Source organism: Oncorhynchus nerka, unplaced genomic scaffold (genome assembly GCF_034236695.1).
Source record: "Oncorhynchus nerka isolate Pitt River unplaced genomic scaffold, Oner_Uvic_2.0 unplaced_scaffold_3___fragment_2___debris, whole genome shotgun sequence".
Lineage (NCBI taxonomy): Eukaryota > Metazoa > Chordata > Actinopteri > Salmoniformes > Salmonidae > Oncorhynchus > Oncorhynchus nerka.
In genome coordinates, this window is record NW_027040481.1 from 79,491 (window position 1) to 100,272 (window position 20,782).

At 42.5% G+C, this 20,782-nt stretch overlaps 1 long non-coding RNA gene and 2 pseudogenes across 1 annotated transcript; 2 read left to right on the top strand and 1 right to left on the bottom strand.

The window, feature by feature from the left end:
* Window positions 1-1,644: 1,644 nt before the first annotated feature.
* LOC135571240 (uncharacterized) lies at window positions 1,645-7,411 on the top strand (annotated as a pseudogene).
* A 5,569-nt stretch (window positions 7,412-12,980) lies between these two features.
* Window positions 12,981-13,440, bottom strand: LOC115136491 (uncharacterized). Its single transcript, XR_010463691.1, has 3 exons — window positions 13,306-13,440; window positions 13,160-13,234; window positions 12,981-13,019 (listed from the first exon to the last, which is right to left on the bottom strand). It is a non-coding gene; the product is annotated as an uncharacterized LOC115136491 (long non-coding RNA).
* Window positions 13,441-14,230: 790 nt separating this feature from the next.
* On the top strand, window positions 14,231-16,249 carry LOC135571249 (uncharacterized; annotated as a pseudogene).
* The last annotated feature ends 4,533 nt before the right edge of the window (window positions 16,250-20,782 follow it).

A 20,782-nucleotide genomic window follows, 5' to 3' on the forward strand; every position in this document is an offset into this window, starting at 1 on the left:
AACGAGACAGTCCCTCTGCCTTGGACAGAAGTACTCTCCCAAGTATAGAAATATCTCTTTGTAGCCAATTATTAAATATAATTTTAGTTCTCTTCATTTTAGGAGAGAAATTCAAATGTTGTCTGACTAAGTGGTTTTTTGACAGATGTATTCCTAAATATTTAACACAGTCATTTACAGGAATATTTTCCATTTCTTTATCATCAGAGTCAAATAAACATAAAATTTCATATTTAGAAACATTCAGTTTTAATCCTGATGCAATAGAAAATGCAGTTACAGCATTAAGGGCATGTGCGACCTGGTCTTTGTCTCTTAAGAAAAGAGTAGTATCATCAGCCAGTTGGGAAATTTTGATTTCTTTGTTAAAAATGGTTAAGCCATACAAATGTGCATCATTCAGAATATCTAGAGATAGAAGTTCCACAACCAAAATGAATAAAAATGGCGAAATTGGGCATCCCTGTCATACACTTCTGTTGATACTAAATCTTTTGGAAGTATTAAGGTTTAGTAGCACACAACTATTTATATATTTGTAAAACATGCAAATTACTTTGATAAAATGTTCAGCAAATCCAAAAAGTTTAAGAGACCTAAAGAGAAATTCATGTTCAATTGTGTCAAAGGCTTTACAGAAATCCAGAAATAGGACAACCGCATCTGAGTCAATTGCATCTGAATAATCTATAAGGTCCAAGACTAAACTAATGTTAGAGCTTGTGACGGCCCTTCATAAATCCTGTTTGAGTCTCATTTATAATGGTATCTATTCCTTTCTTTAATCTTTTGGCATAAAGCAGAGCAATCAATTTGTAATTAGTATTTAATAAAGTAATTGGTCTCCAATTGTCAACGAGAGAAGGGTCTTTATCAGGCTTCGGAATCAGTAAAATAAGGCCCTGTTTCATAGTGGAGACCATTTCCCCTTTTTTAATGCAATCTTGAAACATATTGAAAATCGGGTCTTCTAGTAACTCCCAAAACTGTATAGAATTCAACTGACAGGCCATCAGGGCCAGGTGATTTCCCTTTTTTCATTGAATTCAGCCTCTCTAATTTCTCCAATTGAAACAGGTGAATCGCAAACTGAGTGGAAATCATCCTCAATTACAGGGACACAATTCTGAATGTGGCAAATGTAACTTTCACAACCATCTTCCTGAAATTGAGAGTTGCAAAGGTTTTCATAAAAGGAATTGACAAATGATGATATTGTAATGGGATCTTTGCATAAAACATTGTTAATTTTGAGTGCAGATTTTCTTTTGTTGTTTCTCTTTTCAAGTGCAAAAAAGTAACTAGTGTTTTTTCCCCCCTCTTCAATCCATTTCTCTAATATCCTCTCCCTCTACCTCTTTTACACCTTGGATTTTCAGATTCCACCTGCGAGAGTATCTTTGAAGTTCAGCTACATTCTCACACAGCTCATTATTTTTGGATTGCATTTTCTTCAGCTCATTCTCTAGGAATGTTATCTTTTCCTTGTTCTCGCTCACAATTTTGTGTAGTTGATTGACAGTTTCTGACAGATTATCGATCTTCTTTGATGTTTCTTCTGTAGCCCGCTCTATGATGGACACTTTGGAGAGCGTGGCGTCTTGTTTAGTAGACAGGGACTGGATTGCAGAGAAAAGTTCCGACATGGAAATGTCTTCTTTTACCGGTGGATTTTACTTGGGGTCTGAGGTAAAGAGGTTGCAAGGATTTCATCCTGGTCAGTTTTGTTCTTTCTCTTGCTTGAGATCGCGGCTTCTTGTGTATCCATGCTGCTCTGGTCCTCGTTGTGGCTAGCTAGCATGTCAGCCGTCTTCTGTGAGACTTGGATATTTCGTCTACTTTTGTCTTTCTGTCGTGTTCTTCCCATTCAACTTGACAAAAACTAACTCTAAACTTATCCCATGTCCATAAAAAAGTTAGTTTCTTTCAATATTAATAGCCAATATTTGACTGTTGATTTAACCACCTAACCCTCAATATTGCTTTGAAGAGCGGAAAACACTCCCTCTCACAGCGACGCCATCTTGGAGTCTGAACACAAGCTGAACACAGTTCATGTAGCGAATTGATGCTTGGTTACTTGCTTGATAGACTGGTGGTATCTTCCCCCTGGTTGTAATTTATAACTGTCAAATCAAATCTATGTAGCTATCTAACTCAAATGGCTGTTGAGGACTCTTTGATAATCACATTTGAGGCACATGTCAGCAGGTGGCAGTGTCTTCAAATGCAATAGTTGATCCCCTGTGCAACAGTTGAGCAACTTTGAAGTTGTACACATTTTGAGGCTAGCAAAGGTTGCCCGCATATTTCTACAATTCATCTTCTTATAAACGGATTTTAAACCGAACCACACTGCTGATCTAATGGCCCAACCTTAAATTAAGACCAAAACGCGTATTTTGGTTTTCATCAATTTTTACGATATAGCCAATTCGTACTTTGTGGCTGTGTTATCTAGTGGGAATCTCTAGCTAGCTAGTTATCTACCCTCTGGCGTTGCGCAATATTGGAGAAAAAGTTGATTGATAATCCAAGTACCAGTTTGAAAAATATGCACTGGGCATCAAAATGATCTACCGAATAGTTTTAAAAGATATGGTTCAGAGGTTCCAGAGTTTTACTCCTGAGTTCAGGCTGGGATTGTTTCTGTCATTATAGTATAATTAGTTTACAGTCACTAACGTTACATATTTCGGTTTATCAGAGGATGTCTTCAGTCTTGGAACGACAGTTTTTGGCAATGGTCATGGTAAATTAGCTAGGAGGGGCTGAGTGAATCAACAATCATATGCTCGGTAGCTACTTTGAATGGGAGTGTTGTAACGTTAGCTAGCGTGCTAAAACGTATGGCTTAACGTAACCGACGTTGCCAGTAGACTACAGCAGCAAGCGACAACACATCACGGCATGTCTATATCTATCTATAATTTATGTTTTAATCCTTTCATCTTCCTTTGCAGTGCACAAGCTCGATAAAGTTCCGGAGTGGCGCAGCGGTCGAAGGCACTGCATCTTAGTGCAAAAGGCTGTGATTGGGAGTCCCATAGGGCGGTGCACAATTGGTCCTACATCGCCAGGGTAGGCCGACATTGTAAATAAGAATTTGTTCCTGACTTGTCTAGTTAAATTAAAAAATATATATATAATTGCATACTCCTTCAAAATCAAATGTATTTATATAGCCCTTCTTACATCAGCTGATATCTCAAAGTGCTGTACAGAAACCCAGCCTAAAACCCCAAAACAGCAAGCAATGCAGGCGTAGAAGCACGGTGGCTAGGAAAAACTCCCTAGAAAGGCCAAAACCTAGAGTGGAACCAGACTATGAGGGGTGGCCAGTCCTCTTCTGGCTGTGCCGGGTGGAGATTATAACAGAACATGGCCAAGATGTTCAAATGTTCATAAATGACCAGCATTAGTTGTCGAGGGTGCAGCAAGTCAGCACCTCAGGAGTAAATGTCAGTTGGCTTTTCATAGCCGATCATTTAGAGTATCTCTACCGCTCCTGCGGTCTCTAGAGAGTTGAAAACAGCAGGTCTGGGACAGGTAGCACGTCCGGTGAACAGGTCAGGGTTCCATAGCCGCAGGCAGAACAGTTGAAACTGGAGCAGCAGCACGGCCAGGTGGACTGGGGACAGCAAGGAGTCATCATGCGAGATGGTCCTAGGGCTCAGGTCCTCCTAGAGAGAGAAAGAAAGAGAGAATTAGAAAGATTTAGAGAGAGCACACTTAAATTCACACAGGACACCGGATAAGACAGGAGAAGTACTCCAGATATAACAAACTGACCCTAGCCCCCCGACACATAAACTGCTGCAGGATAAATACTGGAGGATGAGACAGGAGGGGTCAGGAGACACTGTGGCCCCATCCGATGATACCCCCGGACAGGGTCCAACAGGAAGGATATAACCCCACCCACTTTGCCAAAGCACAGCCCCCACACCACTAGAGTGATATCTTCAACCACCAACGTACCATCCTGAGACAAGGCCGAGTATAGCCCACAAAGATCTCTGCCACGGCACAACCCAAGGGGTGGCGCCAACCCAGACAGGAAGATCACGTCAGTGACTCAAAAAAATGGAGCTCTATAGGAGAAAGCCCTGCCTACGGCTGTTTGCTTAGAAATTCTAGGGACAATTAGGAGGCCTGCGTCTTGTGACCGTAGCGTACGTGAAGGTATGTACGGCAGGACCAAATCGGAAAGATAGGTAGGAGCAAGCCCATGTAATGCTTTGTAGGTTAGCAGTAAAACCTTGAAATCAGCCCTTGCCTTAACAGGAAGCCAGTGTAGGGAGGCTAGCACTGGAGTAATATGATCAAATCTTTTGATTCTAGTCAGGATTCTAGCATATCCGGGTAGCCGGAAAGTAGAGCATTGCAGTAGTCTAACATAGAAGTAACAAAAGCATGGATACATTTTTCTGCATCATTTTTGGACAGAAAGTTTCTGATTTTTGCAATGTTACGTAGATGTAAAAAAGCTGTCCTTGAAACAGTCTTGATATGTTCGTCAAAAGAGAGATCAGGGTCCAGAGTAACGCTGAGGTCCTTCACAGTTTTATTTGAGACGACTGTACAACCATCCAGATTAATTGTCAGATTCAACAGAAGATCTTTGTTTCTTGGGACCTAGAACAATCATCTCTGTTTTGTCCGAGTTTAAAAGTAGAAAGTTTGCAGCCATCCACTTCCTTATGTCTGAAACACAGGCTTCCAGGGAGGGCAATTTTGGGGCTTCACCATGTTTCATAGAAATGTACAGCTGTGTGTCATCCGCATAGCAGTGAAAGTTAACATTATGTTTTCGAATGACATCCCCAAGAGGTAAAATATATAGTGAAAACAATAGTGGTCTTCAAACGGAACCTTGAGGAACACCAACATATACAGCTGATTTGTCAGAGGACAAACCATTCACAGAGACAAACTGATATCTTCCCGACAGATGAGATCTAAACCAGGCCAGAACTTGTCCGTGTAGACCAATTTGGGTTTCCAATCTCTCCAAAAGAATGTGGTGATCGATGGTATCAAAAGCAGCACTAAGGTCTAGGAGCACAAGGACAGATGCAGAGCCTCGGTCTGACGCCATTAAAAGGTCATTTACCACCTTCACAAGTGCAGTCTCAGTGCTATGATGGGGTCTAAAACCAGACTGAGCATTTCGTATACATTGTTTGTCTTCAGGAAGGCAGTGCGTTGCTGCGCAACAGCTTTTTCTAAAATTTGAGAGGAATGGAAGATTCGATATAGGCCGATAATTTTAAAAATATTTTCGGGGTCAAGGTTTGGCTTTTTCAAGAGAGGCTTTATTACTGCCACTTTTAGTGAGTTTGGTACACAGCCGGTGGATAGAGAGCCGTTTATTATGTTCAACATCGGAGGGCCAAGCACAAGAAGCAGCTCTTACAATAGTTTAGTTGGAATAGGGTCCAGTATGCAGCTTGAAGGTTTAGAGGCCATGATTATTTTCATCATTGTGTCAAGAGATATAGTACTAAAACACTTGAGCATCTCTCTTGATCCTAGGTCCTGGCAGAGTTGTGCAGACTCAGGACAACTGAGCTTTGGAGGAATACGCAGATTTAAAGAGGAGTCCGTAATTTGCTTTCTAATGATCATGATCTTTTCCTCAAAGAAGTTCATGAATTTATTACTGCTGAAGTGAAAGCCATCCTCACTTGAGGAATGCTGCTTTTTAGTTAGCTTTGCGACAGTATCAAAAATAAATTTCAGATTGTTCTTATTTTCCTCAATTAAGTTGGAAAAATAGGATGATCGAGCAGCAGTGAGGGCTGGGTCACTGTCTTCCACTACAAGACAGTGACCCAGCTACTCCTCAGTCAGTATTGGGGTTCTGGGGCCTCTCTGGTGGCATTGAGAAGAGTGTGAGCACTGTTTGGTTTCTGCTGCTCTCTATCAGCACAGTGTTGTACAGCATACTGGGTCTGCTACTGTTTGGTGGAGGGGTTCATGCCAGTATCCTTCTCCTGTATGTGTATGGCCACAGTGCACTCCCGTATGGTTAAGGGCTTTCTTTTCGGGGCCACTGTACCCAGGTTAGCCCTGCCCTGGCTGTTTCTGTTCATCATAACACTTTTGGTCCCACACACTGTCTTCCTTTGCAATGTCATCGCCATCATCGCAGGGGAGATCTGTATCCTTATTCCAACCTCATTGCCGTTCAAAATAAATGTGATACGCTCCTCTGCAGTATGTCACAGCTTTAGAAGTGTGCTTAGTAGTGTAGTTAAGTGTTATTAGGTTATAGGTCTTGTATATGAGTCCTGCTGCTAAACATTATGGCATGTTTGTTTAGAAAAATCTTGCATCACTGCTTCCCACATTCTCCTTAACTTGCACCGGTGAAACAGACGGAAAGGGCTGGCTCTCACTTCTGAACATGTCCGATGACAGGGCATCAGTGCTGGACAAGAAGATGCCTTTCAGGCTGCTGAGGAACATTGGTGTCCTGTATGTCCCTGCATCAATAGAGGCGAGAAGGAAGACGGTCCACCCACCGTGAGTACTGAGAAAGCACCAGAACCATCATTTATCAGACAAGACAAGAGGTCATTAAATAACATTTGCGGTGTGCAAGCCAGAGCACATGCTGTACTACAGTATAATGAGGTGCAGTTATAATAGATGATCCTCAGCTGTAATTGAATACTTTACAATAGGCACCTAGTGGTCCCCCATGATTAGATAGAGAATCACTGGTATAGAGAAGCTCTCTGAAATCTGTCTACGTTCTCATTGATTGCAGAATCATTCCAACACCAGGCTCCTGCCCAGATCAAGCCTACGCTCCAGTGTCCTCTACCTCCAACCTACAGGCTACCGAGACCACACCAAAGACATTTGAAGGCTGGGCCCACTCCTACTATACACAGGGGAGCCTTGTTCAGCTCTCAGGTTATTACGGACACAACCATGGGGGGCTTGAGGCCAAGTCACGGACATGGTCACAAGCATGGAACCAGCTGCAGCCACGGTCATGGACATAGTCACAAACACAGCTTTGGCCATGGACTCAGTCATGGGCATGCATCTGCCTCTCAACCCAGCAGTCACTGGGCTCCAGTGGCTCAACATCCACATTTTCAACATTCCCACCTCAGTCCACTGTCTGTCTGTCAGTGTCCCCCAGAGTTTCACAGTAAACATGCCGGAGTCACTAACAGAATCTGTGACGGTTCATCCAGGAGCACCTGTGTCTTCACTGACAGATTGATGACTTCAGTAACACCAAAACTTGCTATAGCTCGATTGAAATTCAAAGGCAATGTTCTCAAAGATTGGAAATGACCTTTACATTTCAAGTGCGCTATTTTCAGCAATCCCAATCCTTGTAAAAACGTAAACTTATGGTATAACTAATAAAGTTTTTTTTAAATGATGTCAGTGTGGTTATAAGCCGCTATAGCTCTGAACTTCGGCGATACAGATTTAATCGAGCCCATAGTTTTCATTCAATGTGTTTTCTGTCTCATGTTATACATTGAGATGTAATATGCTTGGACAAGTGGTTTGAGGCAGTACTTGAAGGTCCACTTTTTCTTCACGGATGTTTTTGGTTTGAATACACAAGCAGGCTCTGAATGTTCAAGGTCAAATCAATGCAAGAAAGCTTTGATTGTCAGTTGATTGTAAGACCTCCTTTTGGCTTGTGTGTTTTGTACTTTGTGTTTTTTTACCCATACAATAGACAAATCTCTTGGTACTCTTGATTTATACAACCTAGATTAAAACAAAGTTTTTCAAAACCCTTAGTAAATGGACCAACCAGAACCTCAAGACTGCCATGGGCAAGTCCCTTGATTGGTATCAGGAAGGGTGGGAGAACAACCTGAAGGTAATTCTCTTTGCACACAACAGCAGCATCCAGGCTGAGTATGGACGGGAGCCGCAGCTGTTGACTGAGGTAAACAATGCAATTGTATATACAATTATTGCATATACTGTAGTCTTTCAAAATTGGGATTGACTTAGTGTTTGTCTATTGCTATTTTTGCATAATGTACTTTCAGATCACTGAAACCCCACCTGATGTGGTGGAAGTTGTCGAACCAGATCAGAACGCCTTTGAGTACTACCTTCAGGCACAGACTGAGAAGGACGTGGAGGTTTTTGACCAGGTAAAAATGATTGTCCTCTGTTAATTTATTTTCTGTCCCTCCAAGAGATATGTAAGAAATGTATTTGTAATATGAAATATAATTGCATGTATTCCTGTCATCAATCAAGGTGAGACAGAACATGGACAAGGCGCAGGAGAAACAGAAGGAGAGCTACCGGAGTGTTTACGTCTCTGTCTCCTACCCTGTTCCCTTTAACTCTGCTCCTGTTCTCCAGGAGCTAGGGGTCCTGCCCAACACCCAGACGTGGATCCACCTGATGTTCTCCATTACCAACCACCCTCCAACTTTTCATTACATCATCTACAGCTACTGTTGTCATGTTATCATTATCTGCTAAGAAAGTTCTTGCTCTCTCATACTGGCCCTCTTCACTTCCCTTTGGCCAAAGAAGACCTAAGACCCCAATGCCAGACACTGCCCTGCGGCCGGTGCTGTCCTTCGGATGAGACTGTGTGTAACAGTATAACTTTAGACCGTCCCCTCGCCCATACCCGGGCGCGAACCAGGGACCCTCTGCACACATCGACAACAGTCACCCAGGTCTCAAGCATCGTTACCACTTTAACTATGCCACTTTGTTTACATACTCATCTCATATGTATATACTGCACTCAATACCATCTACTGTATCTTGCCTATGCCGCTCTGTACCATCACTCATTCATATATCTTTATGTACATATTCTTTATCCCCTCACACTTGTGTCTATAAGGTAGTAGTTTTGGAATTGTTAGCTAGATTACTTGTTGGTTATTACTGCATTGTCGGAACTAGAAGCACAAGCATTTCGCTACACTCGCACTAACATCTGCTAACCATGTGTATGTGACAAATACAATTTGATTTGATCTCATGGCACTTATGACATGAGTAGGGGTGTTGACCCTGCATCTCCTGGCTATATTTCCAAGCCTGATAACTACACGCTATGTAAATCCAACCCATTATCATACACTACCCTAGTAGGCTGTATGGGAACCAATATAATTATTGGGTCTTTTTTTAATTTTTTAAGAATGGTGCATGTCTCAAAATATAACAATGAGACCAATATCAATAGTATGTGTGTGTGTGTGTTGTAGTAGTAGTTGGCCATTATTTCTTCGAACATCTCAGTTTGGGCAGCAGCCACAGGAGAAACCTGTCAATCAAACACAACAGGAGAATAAATAGTAGTTTGCCATTAAACATCAGATAGCTGCTCTTTCTCTGCTACCTCATTCAATTTCTATATTTCTCTACCTCATTCTATTTCTATAAATCTCTAAAACGCCCTTGTTATGTTCCCCTCTTCTATTTCCTCACCTCTTCCTCAGACTCTTCTTTTCCTCTTTCTTGTCCTCCTTACTTTCTCCAACATTTTCCACCTGCTGCATCTTACTGGCCTTCTCTTTCTTCACTTGCTTTTTTCCCTTGGTCTTTTTCCTTTTGACCTTCCTTTCCTGAATATTTTGGACAAGGAGATAAAGTAATATAAGCTTATGACTATTTTCTACTCTTGAGCTATGGTATCTAGAGGTATGATATACTGTAGAAGGAAATATGGCTAATATTCCCTTCCTGTTTCCTCTCACCTGTGGCGTCACTCCTGACATTTTCTGGAGCAGCTTCCTGCCGTTCTCACTCAGGTTGGTGATTGGGGCCAGGCGAGGGCTGTGGTGGTATGGTAAGTACTCCACAGCAGGCGAAGCAACAATGACAGAGACAGGGCTTGGAGGTGTCGGAAGCTTTTGGACATCCTTTTGGGAGGGACGGGCCACAGCAGAGGGCAGGGCTTGTAGGGCTTCAGCCAGGGTCCGGGGTGCTGAGGTCACAAGAGGAGAGAGGCCAGACACAGGACCAGAGACTTTCCCTGGGCTCTGTAAGACCAGAAACAACAAACAAACTGTTAGGACAGTGCTATGTTATACAAAATCTGTAGATATACTGTATGACTAATCTATAAATAAATTAGATACATGACTACACTCAATAAGTAAGATTCATTTACAAAGCTCTGGACATAGTTATTTTTTTCAGGCTTGAGGAGCCTGCTCTCAGCTATTCTGGTTTGCATTTCTGCCATGCTCTCTACCATTTTGGCCATCTCTCCAGTGCATTTCTTGAAGGCCACTTTCAACCTTTCCAAGTCATTCAGCAAACTGTCCAGGTTTACTGCCTCAAGATCACTTTCACTGCAGTTTCTCTTCATCACTTGGATCAGTGCCCTCACTTCCTCGCCCATCCTCCCTTTGTCTTCCCTATTCACATCTTCATCCCTCAGTCTTTCCTCCTTCCTCCTCCCCATCCACTTCTCAATCCAGGCTCTGAAGCATCCCTCATTCTTCTGCCTCTCTTGGTTGATGTCCTGACCGTCGTTGACCTTGTTCAGGCCTTCCTCCAGGTCGAGCTCTATGGAGGCCAGTTTTTTTTTAATCCTCCTCAGGCTCTCCTCGTTGGTGTTGGTCCACTGTGTCTTCTTGTCCAGCTGTTCCCTGCAGGGCCGGACAGTAGGGACCAACTCCATCAGGCGTGATGCCTTCTTCATGGCACTCACAGAGGCAGGGAGAAGGATGTTGGGCTTGGCCACAATATTCTGTACAGACATAGGGTCAAATCATTGAGATGTAACACACATTAGTGATGCATTGACTCATAAGCAGCAGTCCCGCGGTTATATCCACAGGGCGGCGGGTTTAGGGTCATGAAATATTATGTGGGAGGCGGTCAGGTTGAATAAAGAGAAAACAATACATGAAAAAAATCCATAAATGTATCATTCTTGTGTCATTTATATCTATAGGCTATTTAGCATTTGTACGTAAACCTAAGCTTTAGGGCCTAATTTGGCGCTTGCCAAATAGACTAGACACCAATCACCAAACACTTTTGGGAAAGGGCAGAAAAAGTTACTGTTGATCCGCTGACGCAAAAAGGACAATGTCAGAGTTTAATTCAATAAGAGGAAATCTACGAAATGGAGAGTTGAAAATAAAGAAGGGATGGCCAGAAAAGGAATGTTTGGAAAATATTTGATGAAGTATTCAAAGAGGATGATGGCAGTGTCTCTATTATGTGTGACGATTGTGAGGCACTATACAAATTCGACAGTCACAAGAGGGGGATTCAAATAGGCCTATGGCACATCAAGGGAACAAACTGTTCAGATGAGTTAAATGGAAACTGAAATCTGGACACTGACTGTAGATCTTTAATTAACCTCTCACAGTCTTAATATTAACTCCTGCAGAATTAAGCATTTATTGCAGTAAAATGATAGGCTACAACAAATGTAGACTATATTTTGACTCGGGAACAGGAGTGGAGAAATATGATTTCTTTCAGCATCTTGAGAGAATGTGATTGTGCAGTTAGGGACTGCTTTATCAGCCTCCTAAAAGCTGATGGTAGTTTCCCTTTTTTATCTTGAGTTTTTGCATTTTCTTCTTGCTCCGCGAAAGAATCAAAGATGACGGAGAACTTTACCGATGTCAACTACATTGAAGCATTCATTCTACCATTTATAACATTATTCCGGTGAGCAAGGGTTTATTTAGTCTTCTATCAAATTATAGACAAGTTGACTAACAAATAGCCTGCCAAAATGTCGGAAATGATAAGCAGAAACATATCCATATTAGCCACAACAAAATCCTGCACCCCCTGACAAAAAAATCGTTCCGCCTTCTCTGATGGTGTTCTATATTTGTGGACTAGGGTCAGGTTTTCACTTTTTCACATATAGTCGGGCGGTTGCGGATGGGTTATTAGCAATTGCGGGTGGGCTTGGTTGAACAAACAGCTGACCTGCGCACCACTAACACACAAATGTAAGAGAATACCAGTCGAGGGTCCTTCAGTGAAGCCCCTTTTCTCTGTGGTTCCTTTGAAGACCCTGGACTGTCCTCAGCAGAGGCATCATTGCCATTATCACACTGTGTCAGAGAGCTAGTTGGTCATAGTCCATTTTCCACATTCAGTCAAAGAGTTACTCAAATACATGGTGCAGAACATACCAGAAAGTCTGAATCATCCAAGGAGTGGAGAGACAGATTGTCGTCCTCTACCATTTCCCTCACTTCAAACTTTGTCACCTTTCCATCCTCCTTATCCTTCACTATCAGCGGTGGTGTCCTCCTTTCATGATCCTCATCAGACTGTGTATCAGAGTCAATTAGTCTGAGACTATTCTCTTCACAGTCATATCACTCAACACATCTATGGTGTACAACTCTCTTACCTCAGATTCACAGTCAGTGAAGGAGTAGATAGAGATGTCATCAGAGTTGGAGGATGAGATCACCCCATCATAATTTCTCTCCATCAGCCGAGTCACCCTTCCAGACTGAGGAGACAGACAAAGGCATGTACTTAGGGCAGCCATGGAATTCACTGGCATTGACTGCCAAGAAAATGTTGAATATTTAGGCAATCCAACATACTTGTACAAGTAGTGAGTAATTCATGGGTAATTGAAAATGCAAGTGGATTGAAATGCAATAAATGCAACTCCCATAACATTAGGGATGGGACTAAAGACCTTCCATACTGTAGGATTCTTTAGCATTTCCAATGAAGGATTGTCAATTCAACCAAGCCAACCAAAATTGCCATTTCAATCAACAGATTGATCTCTATGGGAACAGCAGAGATGTCTGACCTGGCTGAGAGGCTCTGAATTCATGTCCCGTCCATCCCCAGATGTCTGTTCTTGCCCACAGTTCTCAATGATTGGCTGTGAAAAGTAAAACATATTTTGCTCATTTTGGCCTTGGAAATAAATGATGTAGCTATCAATAAATCATTTAAGTAGCTACTGTTATGTGGTTGATTTGAATGTGACTTACAGGCCTTTTGTGGATCTGAGGGGTCTGCGCTGAAGTAGACTGTCAAGAGAGCATTCAATTTCAAATGAGTTTAGATGGGGAGGGATATCTGCAGTTGCTTTTATTGTGATAACTGCAGTTTGTACATGGAGCATAAGTAATGTTTATGTGTAATTGTTTTCAGGTCGGATTTGACTTACAGGCCTTGGTCTTCTGTGCACCTTACCGGTTGGCCACATCGCAGAATCAGGGGAGTTCACCCTCACTGGATTCAACTGTCAACACAACACTCAATTTAAAATGTGATAACAAAGACAGAACACAAAGTAAATAAATAGGTATTTACCACATAAGGGCGGCGCCTTAAAGCTCTTCTGATTCTCTCATCACTACGATCCATCTTGCTTTCTGAGGGATACATTTTCATCAATTGATTGGCACAAAACATATCCTAACACACACACACAGACAAATGGCACGCCATTCCCGATATAGCGCACTTACTTTGACTTGTGCACTTATTTTGATCTGAGCCCACTGGGCACAGGTCAAAAGTACTACACTACAGGATGCCATTTGGGACCTCCGAAAGAATGTAAGAGCCTACCAGACATTCTAAACTCCAAATCACCTTGTGCAGTGCGAACGGGTCTAACCAACAGTTTCCAATCGTAGTATTCTCTACACAGCGTCAGCTAGGGCAGACTATGCGGCAAAAGATTAGCTGAAACAAGCTGATTGAAGAAAGAGATTGTACTGTTGATATCAAAGCTGAACACAGTTCATGTAGCGAATTGATGCTTGGTTACGTCACAATGGGTCACCGTTTTATGGCCGCGCATAATACGTCACAAGAAAGGCGTGTAAGGGACCGGACTGGTGTTATTTTCCCCTGGATGTAATTTATAACTGTCAAATCAAATCTATGTAGCTATCTAACTCAAATGGCTGTTGAGGACTCTTTGATAATCACATTTGAGGCACATGTCAGCAGGTGGCAGTGTCTTCAAATGCAGTAGTTGATCCCCTGTGCAACAGTTGAGCAACTTTGAAGTTGTACACATTTTGGGGCTAGCAAGCTTGCCCGCATATTTCTACAATTCATCTTCTTATAAACGGATTTTAAACCGAACCACACTGCTGATCTAATGGCCCAACCTTAAATTAAGACCAAAACGCGTATTTTGGTTTTCATACATTTTTACGATATAGCCAATTTGTACTTTGTGGCTGTGTTATCTAGTGGGAATATCTTGCTAGCTAGTTATCTACCCCCCCGGCGTTCCGTAATAATGAATAAAAAGTTGATTGATAATCCAAGTACTAGTTTGAAAAATATGTACTGGGCATCAAAATGATGTCCCGAATAGTTTTAAAAGGTATGGTTCAGAGGTTCAAGAGTTTTACTCCTGAGTTCAGGCTGGGATTGTTTCTGTCATTATAGTATAATTTGTTTACTGTCACTAACGTTACATATTTCGGTTTATCAGAGGATGTCTTCAGTCTTGGAACGACTGAAGTACTAAAACACTTGAGCGTCTCTCTTGATCCTAGGTCCTGGCAGAGTTGTGCAGACTCAGGACAACTGAGCTTTGGAGGAATACGCAGATTTAAAGAGGAGTCCGTAATTGGCTTTCTAATGATCATGATCTTTTCCTCAAAGAAGTTCATGAATTTATTACTGCTGAAGTGAAAGCCATCCTCACTTGAGGAATGCTGCTTTTTAGTTAGCCTTGCGACAGTATCAAAAATACATTTCGGATTGTTCTTATTTTCCTCAATTTAGTTGGAAAAATAGGATGATCGAGCAGCAGTGAGGGCTGGGTCACTGTCTTCCACCACAAGACAGTGACCCAGCTACTCCTCAGTATTGGGACTCCTCAGTATTGGGGTTCTGGGGCCTCTCTGGTGGTATTGAGAAGAGTGTGAGCACTGTTTGGTTTCTGCTGCTCTCTATCAGCACAGGGGTGTTGTACAGCATACTGGGTCTGCTACTGTTTGGTGGAGGGGTTCATGCCAGTATCCTTCTCCTGTATGTGTATGGCCACAGTGCACTCATCGCAGGGGAGATCTGTATCCTTATTCCAACCTCATTGCGGTTCAAAATAAATGTGATACGCTCCTCTGCAGTATGTGCTTAGTAGTGTAGTTAAGTGTTATTAGGTTATAGGTCTTGTATATGAGTCAGACGGAAAGGGCTTGCTCTGACTTCTGAACATGTCCGATGCCAGGGCACCAGTGCTGGATAAGAAGATGCCTTTCAGGCTGCTGAGGAACATTGGTGTCCTGTATGTCCCTGCATCAATAGAGACGGAGAAGGAAGATGGTCCACCCACCGTGAGTACTGAGAAAGCACCATAACCATCATTTATCAGACAAGACAAGAGGTTATTAAATAACATTTACTGTGTGCAAGCCAGAGCACATGATGTACTTGTAACAGTATAACTTTAGACCGTTCCCTCGCCCATACCCGGGCGCGAACCAGGGACCCTCTGCACACATCAACAACAGTCACCCACGAAGCATCGTTACCCATCGCTCCACAAAAGCCGCGGCTCTTGCAGAGCAAGGGGAACTACTACTTCAAGGTCTCAGAGCAAGTGACGTCACCGATTGAAACGCTATTTAGCGCGCACCGCTAACTAAGCTAGCCGTTTCACATCGGTTACACACTACAGTATAATGAGGTGCAGTTATAATAGATGATCCTCACCTGTAATTGAATACTTTACAATAGGCACCTAGTGGTCCCCCATGATTAGATAGAGAATCACTGGTATAGAGAAGCTCTCTGAAATCTGTCTACGTTCTCATTGATTGCAGAATCATTCCAACACCAGGCTCCTGCCCAGATCAAGCCTACGCTCCAGTGTCCTCTACCTCCAACCTACAGGCTACCGAGACCACACCAAAGACATTTGAAGGCTGGGCCCACTCCTACTATACACAGGGAGCCTTGTTCAGCTCTCAGGTTATTACGGACACAACCATGGGGGCTTGAGGCCAAGTCACGGACATGGTCACAAGCATGGACACAGCTGCAGCCACGGTCATGGACATAGTCACAAACACAGCTTTGGCCATGGACTCACAGTAAACATGCCGGAGTCACTAACAGAATCTGTGACGGTTCATCCAGGAGCACCTGTGTCTTCACTGACAGATTGATGACTTCAGTAACACCAAAACTTGCTATAGCTTGATTGAAATTCAAAGGCAATGTTCTCAAAGATTGGAAATGACCTTTACATTTCAAGTGCGCTATTTTCAGCAATCACAATCCTTGTAAAAACGACAACTTATGGTATAACTAATAAAGTTTTTTTAAATGATGTCAGTGTGGTTATAAGCCGCTATAGCTCTGAACTTCGGCGATACAGATTTAATCGAGCCCATAGTTTTCATTCAATGTGTTTTCTGTCTCATGTTATACATTGAGATGTAATATGCTTGGACAAGTGGTTTGAGGCAGTACTTGAAGGTCCCCTTTTTATTCACAGATGTTTTTGGTTTGAATACACAAGCAGGCTCTGAATGTTCAAGGTCAAATCAATGCAAGAAAGCTTTGATTGTCAGTTGATTGTAAGACCTCCTTTTGGCTTGTGTGTTTTGTACTTTGTGTTTTTTTACCCATACAATAGACAAATCTCTTGGTACTCTTGATTTATACAACCTAGATTAAAACAAAGTTTTTCAAAACCCTTAGTAAATGGACCAACCAGAACCTCAAGACTGCCATGGGCAAGTCCCTTGATTGGTATCAGGAAGGGTGGGAGAACAACCTGAAGGTAATTCTCTTTGCACACAACAGCAGCATCCAGGCTGAGTATGGACGGGAGCCGCAGCTGTTGACTGAGGTAAACAATGCAATTGTATATACAATTATTGCATATACTGTAGTCTTTCAAAATTGGGATTGACTTAGTGTTTGTCTATTGCTATTTTTGCATAATGTACTTTCAGATCACTGAAACCCCACCTGATGTGGTGGAAGTTGTCGAACCAGATCAGAACGCCTTTGAGTACTACCTTCAGGCACAGACTGAGAAGGACGTGGAGGTTTTTGACCAGGTAAAAATGATTGTCCTCTGTTAATTTATTTTCTGTCCCTCCAAGAGATATGTAAGAAATGTATTTGTAATATGAAATATAATTGCATGTATTCCTGTCATCAATCAAGGTGAGACAGAACATGGACAAGGCGCAGGAGAAACAGAAGGAGAGCTACCGGAGTGTTTACGTCTCTGTCTCCTACCCTGTTCCCTTTAACTCTGCTCCTGTTCTCCAGGAGCTAGGGGTCCTGCCCAACACCCAGACGTGGATCCACCTGATGTTCTCCATTACCAACCACCCTCCAACTTTTCATTACATCATCTACAGCTACTGTTGTCATGTTATCATTATCTGCTAAGAAAGTTCTTGCTCTCTCATACTGGCCCTCTTCACTTCCCTTTGGCCAAAGAAGACCAATGCCAGACACTGCACTGCGGCCGGTGCTGTCCTTCGGATGAGACTGTGTGTAACAGTATAACTTTAGACCGTCCCCTCGCCCATACCCGGGCGCGAACCAGGGACCCTCTGCACACATCGACAACAGTCACCCACGAAGCATCGTTACCACTTTAACTATGCCACTTTGTTTACATACTCATCTCATATGTATATACTGCACTCAATACCATCTACTGTATCTTGCCTATGCCGCTCTGTACCATCACTCATTCATATATCTTTATGTACATGTTCTTTATCCCCTCACACTTGTGTCTATAAGGTAGTAGTTTTGGAATTGTTAGCTAGATTACTTGTTGGTTATTACTGCATTGTCGGCACTAACATCTGCTAACCATGTGTATGTGACAAATACAATTTGATTTGATTTGATCTCATGGCACTTATGACATGAGTAGGGGTGTTGACCCAGCATCTCCTGGCTATATTTCCAAGCCTGATAACTACACGCTATGTAAATCCAACCCATTATCATACACTACCCTAGTAGGCTGTATGGGAACCAATATAATTATTGGGTCTTTTTTTAATTTTTTAAGAATGGTGCATGTCTCAAAATATAACAATGAGACCAATATCAATAGTATGTGTGTGTGTGTGTGTGTGTTGTAGTAGTAGTTGGCCATTATTTCTTCGAACATCTCAGTTTGGGCAGCAGCCACAGGAGAAACCTGTCAATCAAACACAACAGGAGAATAAATAGTAGTTTGCCATTAAACATCAGATAGCTGCTCTTTCTCTGCTACCTCATTCAATTTCTATATTTCTCTACCTCATTCTATTTCTATAAATCTCTAAAACGCCCTTGTTATGTTCCCCTCTTCTATTTCCTCACCTCTTCCTCAGACTCTTCTTTTCCTCTTTCTTGTCCTCCTTACTTTCTCCAACATTTTCCACCTGCTGCATCTTACTGGCCTTCTCTTTCTTCACTTGCTTTTTTCCCTTGGTCTTTTTCCTTTTGACCTTCCTTTCCTGAATATTTTGGACAAGGAGATAAAGTAATATAAGCTTATGACTATTTTCTACTCTTGAGCTATGGTATCTAGAGGTTTGATATACTGTAGAAGGAAATATGGCTAATATTCCCTTCCTGTTTCCTCTCACCTGTGGCGTCACTCCTGACATTTTCTGGAGCAGCTTCCTGCCGTTCTCACTCAGGTTGGTGATTGGGGCCAGGCGAGGGCTGTGGTGGTATGGTAAGTACTCCACAGCAGGCGAAGCAACAATGACAGAGACAGGGCTTGGAGGTGTCGGAAGCTTTGGACATCCTTTTGGGAGGGACGGGCCACAGCAGAGGGCAGGGCTTGTAGGGCTTCAGCCAGGGTCCGGGGTGCTGAGGTCACAAGAGGAGAGAGGCCAGACACAGGACCAGAGACTTTCCTGGGCTCTGTAAGACCAGAAACAACAAACAAACTGTTAGGACAGTGCTATGTTATACAAAATCTGTAGATATACTGTATGACTAATCTATAAATAAATTAGATACATGACTACACTCAATAAGTAAGATTCATTTACAAAGCTCTGGACATAGTTATTTTTTCAGGCTTGAGGAGCCTGCTCTCAGCTATTCTGGTTTGCATTTCTGCCATGCTCTCTACCATTTTGGCCATCTCTCCAGTGCATTTCTTGAAGGCCACTTTCAACCTTTCCAAGTCATTCAGCAAACTGTCCAGGTTTACTGCCTCAAGATCACTTTCACTGCAGTTTCTCTTCATCACTTGGATCAGTGCCCTCACTTCCTCGCCCATCCTCCCTTTGTCTTCCCTATTCACATCTTCATCCCTCAGTCTTTCCTCCTTCCTCCTCCCCATCCACTTCTCAATCCAGGCTCTGAAGCATCCCTCATTCTTCTGCCTCTCTTGGTTGATGTCCTGACCGTCGTTGACCTTGTTCAGGCCTTCCTCCAGGTCGAGCTCTATGGAGGCCAGTTTTTTTAATCCTCCTCAGGCTCTCCTCGTTGGTGTTGGTCCACTGTGTCTTCTTGTCCAGCTGTTCCCTGCAGGGCCGGACAGTAGGGACCAACTCCATCAGGCGTGATGCCTTCTTCATGGCACTCACAGAGGCAGGGAGAAGGATGTTGGGCTTGGCCACAATATTCTGTACAGACATAGGGTCAAATCATTGAGATGTAACACACATTAGTGATGCATTGACTCATAAGCAGCAGTCCCGCGGTTATATCCACAGGGCGGCGGGTTTAGGGTCATGAAATATTATGTGGGAGGCGGTCAGGTTGAATAAAGAGAAAACAATACATGAAAAAAATCCATAAATGTATCATTCTTGTGTCATTTATATCTATAGGCTATTTAGCATTTGTACGTAAACCTAAGCTTTAGGGCCTAATTTGGCGCTTGCCAAATAGACTAGACACCAATCACCAAACACTTTTGGGAAAGGGCAGAAAAAGTTACTGTTGATCCGCTGACGCAAAAAGGACAATGTCAGAGTTTAATTCAATAAGAGGAAATCTACGAAATGGAGAGTTGAAAATAAAGAAGGGATGGCCAGAAAAGGAATGTTTGGAAAATATTTGATGAAGTATTCAAAGAGGATGATGGCAGTGTCTCTATTATGTGTGACGATTGTGAGGCACTATACAAATTCGACAGTCACAAGAGGGGGATTCAAATAGGCCTATGGCACATCAAGGGAACAAACTGTTCAGATGAGTTAAATGGAAACTGAAATCTGGACACTGACTGTAGATCTTTAATTAACCTCTCACAGTCTTAATATTAACTCCTGCAGAATTAAGCATTTATTGCAGTAAAATGATAGGCTACAACAAATGTAGACTATATTTTGACTCGGGAACAGGAGTGGAGAAATATGATTTCTTTCAGCATCTTGAGAGAATGTGATTGTGCAGTTAGGGACTGCTTTATCAGCCTCCTAAAAGTTGATGGTAGTTTCCCTTTTTATCTTGAGTTTTTGCATTTTCTTCTTGCTCCGCAAAAGAATCAAAGATGACGGAGATTGAAGCATTCATTCTACCATTTATAACATTATTCCGGTGAGCAAGGGTTTATTTAGTCTTCTATCAAATTATAGACAAGTTGACTAACAAATAGCCTGCCAAAATGTCGGAAATGATAAGCAGAAACATATCCATATTAGCCACAACAAAATCCTGCACCCCCTGACAAAAAAATCGTTCCGCCTTCTCTGATGGTGTTCTATATTTGTGGACTAGGGTCAGGTTTTCACTTTTTCACATATAGTCGGGCGGTTGCGGATGGGTTATTAGCAATTGCGGGTGGGCTTGGTTGAACAAACAGCTGACCTGCGCACCACTAACACAC